The sequence below is a fragment of the Spinacia oleracea genome, chromosome 3, assembly GCF_020520425.1.
Source record: "Spinacia oleracea cultivar Varoflay chromosome 3, BTI_SOV_V1, whole genome shotgun sequence".
In the NCBI taxonomy this organism is placed as follows: Eukaryota; Viridiplantae; Streptophyta; class Magnoliopsida; order Caryophyllales; family Amaranthaceae; genus Spinacia; species Spinacia oleracea.
Genome location: NC_079489.1, coordinates 124504652 through 124509512, shown reverse-complemented (window position 1 = coordinate 124509512; position 4861 = coordinate 124504652).

Sequence of the window (4861 nt, the reverse complement as noted above, 5' to 3'; positions counted from 1 at the left end):
TGACGAATCCCGGTAGCCTTAGGATTTCGAGTAACACACACGAGTGGCGCACAAGCACCGCACGCAGGCCTTACGGCCCACGCACAGCGCAAGGCCCAGCTCGTCGCTGCCTTTGATCCGTGCGCGCGCCCAAGGCCTTGGCTGGGCCTGGCCTTTGGGCTGGGCCTGGTCGAGGCTTGGCGTGTGTTTGTTGCACGTTGGCTTGCTGGGCGATGGCCCGGCTTCGTGCTGGGCCTTCGTCTGGCAGGCCTCGTCCGATGCTAATTCGTACGATACGCTTCCAATTAGATTCTCGATTCCGGAATTCATTTCCGATACGAACAATATTTAATATTTCCGATTCCGGAATTAATTTCCGTTTCGAACAAATATTTAATATTTCCGTTTCCGGAATTATTTTCCGATTTCGATAATATTTCTAATTCTGACAATATTTCCATTTGGCAATATTTTTGATTCCGGCAATATTTCCATTTCCAATAATATTTTACGATACGTACCATGTTTCCGTTTCCGGCAACATCTACGACTTGGATAATATTTATATTCCCGATACGATCCATATTTCCGTTTCCGGCAATATCATCATTTCCGGAGTATTCATTTCTTGCTTTTGACGATCTCAGCTCCCACTGAAACCAAGATCCGTCGATTCCAAATCTCCATAGATGGAGTATTTAATGCCATTAAATACTTGATCCGTTTACGTACTATTTGTGTGACCCTACGGGTTCAGTAAAAAGTAAGCTGTGGATTAATATCATTAATTCTACTTGAACTGAAGCGGCCTCTAGCTAGGCATTCAGCTCACTTGATCTCACTGAATTATTAACTTGTCAATTAATACTGAACCGCATTTATTAGACTTATCATTGAATGCATACTTGGACCAAGGGCATTATTTCCTTCAGTCGCCCACTTGTCCTTAGGGACAAGTGTGCATTTCCTAATTCCTTTGTCGCTCGATGCTTGCTCTTGAACATAAGGTAAGAGTTGTCATCCTTATTACGTCCAGAAGTGTTTCTCGATTTCAGAGTTCAACTGATCAAATAAACAGATAATCATAGCCTATGATTCATCTGAGCACGGCCATGCATTTTACAGTTTCTAGCTCTCCAAATGGCCTTGTACAACTTTTAAACATCTCATCCCGATTTATGGGAGGACAATCCCGATCTCGCGATCTTGAGATTAGACTTCGTTTGATAGGTGATTACCTGAGCATTGCCTTTATACCCTCCTTTTACGGTCCGACGGTTGGTCAACGTCAAAGTAAGCAGTTCTCAAACAAGTAATCTCAAATCACTCAGGTATTCAGGATTTAGTGTCTAATAATTTTAATGAAATTTACTTATGACAGGTTTTCATCTCATACAGTAAAGTTTCATAGGTCTGTCCGATACTATTCTTCCCAAAGTAAGTATCTATGCAAATGATTACGACATTGCCATGTCCACATAGTTCAAGAAACAGAACTACTAGTCATCTTGCATTCTAGTCGTCTAACGTTTTCTATGCGTCCATCTTTATAGAAAACTCCGACCAGGGACCATTTTCAACTTTTGACATTCAAGTTCACTTGATAGACATTTCTTAGTCACAGGACTGGTCCTGACAGTCTATCTTGAATATTTCGTCAAATTGAAGGGACTCATCATTTAATAAACCACAAATTAAATGGAAAAATGAATTCTGTTCATTTATTGTGAATGATTAACCAATAATGTTTTACAAAGTATTAAACTCTAAAACTTTAAAACATTAAACAAGGACATCAAAGCCATTCTCCAATATGCCTGATTCCCATAGCTGCAGTGTGCGAGTTGTGCTTCGCCTGCGGCAGAGGTTTAGTCAATGGATCTGAGATGTTGTCATCAGTTCCAATCTTGCTTATCTCGACTTCTTTTCTTTCAACGAACTCTCGTAGAAGGTGAAATCTACGAAGTACATGCTTGACTCTTTGGTGGTGTTTAGGCTCCTTTGCCTGTGCAATAGCTCCGTTATTATCACAATGTAGGGCTATTGGTCCTTTAATGGAGGGGACTACACCAAGTTCACCTATGAACTTCCTTAGCCATATAGCTTCCTTTGCTGCTTCATGTGCAGAAATGTACTCCGCTTCAGTTGTAGAATCCGCAATGGTGCTTTGCTTAGTACTTTTCCAGCTTACTGCACCTCCATTGAGGCAGAAGACAAACCCAGACTGTGATCTGAAATCATCTTTGTCGGTTTGGAAACTTGCGTCCGTATAGCCTTTAACAATTAATTCATCATCTCCTCCATAGACCAGGAAGTCATCTTTGTGCCTTTTCAGGTACTTCAGAATATTCTTGGCAGCAGTCCAATGTGCCTCTCCTGGGTCTGACTGGTATCTGCTCATAGCACTGAGTGCGTACGCAACATCCGGGCATGTACATATCATAGCATACATTATTTAACCAATCAATGATGCATATGGAATCCCATTCATTCGTCTACGCTCATCGAGTGTTTTTGGGCACTGAGTCTTGCTTAGATCATTCCATGAGACATGGGTAGGTAGCCTCGCTTGGAGTCTGCCATCTTGAACCTTTCAAGCACCTTATTGATATAAGTGCTCTGACTAAGTCCAATCATCCTTTTAGATCTATCTTTGTAAATCTTGATGCCCAATATGTACTGTGCTTCTCCTAGATCCTTCATCGAAAAACATTTCCCAAGCCAAATCTTGACAAAGTTTAACATAGGAATGTCATTTTCGATAAGTAATATGTCGTCGACATATAATACTAGAAAAGAAATTTTTCTCCCACTGACCTTCTTGTATACACAAGATTCGTCTGCGTTCTTGATGAAACCAAAGTCACTGACTGCTTCATCAAAACGTATATTCCAGCTCCTGGATGCTTGCTTCAATCCGTAGATTGATTTCTTTAGCTTCTATACCTTTTTAGCATTCTTTGGATCCTCAAAACCCTCAGGCTGTGTCATAAACACAGTTTCTGTTAAAACGCCGTTTAAGAAAGCGGTTTTGACATCCATCTGCCATATTTTCGTAATCGTAATATGCAGCGATTGCTAACATTATCCGAATAGACTTCAGCATTGCAACTGGTGAAAAGGTTTCATCGTAATCCACACCGTGGACTTGCCTGTAACCTTTTGCAACCAATCTAGCTTTGAAAACTTCAAGTTTTCCATCCTTGTCCTTTTTCAGTTTGAAAACCATTTGCTTCCTATGGCTTGGTAGCCATCTGGCAAATCGACCAAATCCCAAACTTGGTTTTCTGACATGGAGTCTAATTCATATTGCATGGCTTCTTGCCATTGCTTGTAGCTAGAGCTCGTCATAGCTTGTTTGTAAGTCGCAGGTTCATCACTTTCAAGTAATAGAACGTCATAGCTCTCGTTTGTCAAAATACCTAAGTACCTTTCCGGTTGAGATCTATATCTTTGCGATCTATGCGGGGTTACATTTCTAGATTGTCCATGATTCTCACCAAATACTTCTAAAGATCTCTGAGTTTCATCCTGAATGTCATCTTGAGCATTCTCTAGAGTTTGTTGTTCGACTCGAATTTCTTCGAGGTCTACTTTTCTCCCACTTGTCATTTTGGAAATGTGATTCTTTTCCAAAAAGATACCATCTCGAGCAACAAACACCTTGTTCTCAGATGTATTGTAGAAGTAATACCCCTTTGTTTCCTTTGGATAGCCCACAAGGATACATTTGTCAGATTTTGGATGAAGTTTGTCTGAAATTAATCGTTTGACGTATACTTCACATCCCCAAATCTTAAGAAAAGACACATTTGGAGGCTTTCCAAACCTGAACTCATATGGAGTCTTTTCAACAGCTTTAGACGGAGCTCTATTTATAGTGAGTGCAGCTGTATTTAGTGCATGTCCCCAAAATTCTATTGGAAGTTCGGCCTGACCCATCATTGATCTAACCATGTCTAGCAAGGTTCTGTTCCTCCGTTCCGACACACCGTTCCATTCTGGTGTTCCAGGAGGAGTCAATTCTGATAGAATTCCACATTCTTTCAGATGGTCATCAAATTCATAGCTCAGATATTCACCGCCTCTATCAGACCGCAGTGCCTTAATCTTCTTGCCTAATTGATTCTCTACTTCACTCTGAAATTCCTTGAATTTGTCAAAGGATTCAGACTTATGCTTCATTAGGTAGACATAGCCATATCTACTAAAGTCATCAGTGAAAGTGATAAAGTAGCTTAAACCACCCCTAGCATTTGTACGCATTGGTCCACATACATCTGTATAGATTAAACCCAATAGTTCAGTTGCTCTTTCTCCAACTTTAGAGAAAGGTTGCTTTGTCATTTTGCCAAGTAAACATGATTCGCACTTACCATAATCCTCTAAGTCAAACGGTTCTAGAATTCCTTCCTTTTGAAGTCTTTCTATGCGTTTCAAGTTAATATGGCCTAATCGAAAATGCCACAGATAGGTGAGATCTGAATCATCCTTTTTGGCCTTTTTGGTATTTATGTTATAAACTTGTTTGTCGTGATCTAATAAATAAAGTCCATTGACTAATCTAGCAGATCCATAAAACATCTCTTTAAAATAAAACGAACAACTATTGTCTTTTATTAAAAAGGAAAATCCCTTAGCATCTAAGAAAGAAACAGAAATGATGTTTTTAGTAAGACTTGGAACATGGAAACAGTCTTCCAGTTCCAAAACTAGCCTAGAGGGCAACGACAAATAATAAGTTCCTACATCTAATGCAGCAATCCGTGCTCCATTTCCCACTCGTAGGTCGACTTCACCCTTGCTTAATCTTCTACTTCTTCTTAGTCCCTGTGGATTGGAACATAAGTGTGAGCCACAATCTGTATCTAATACCCAAGAA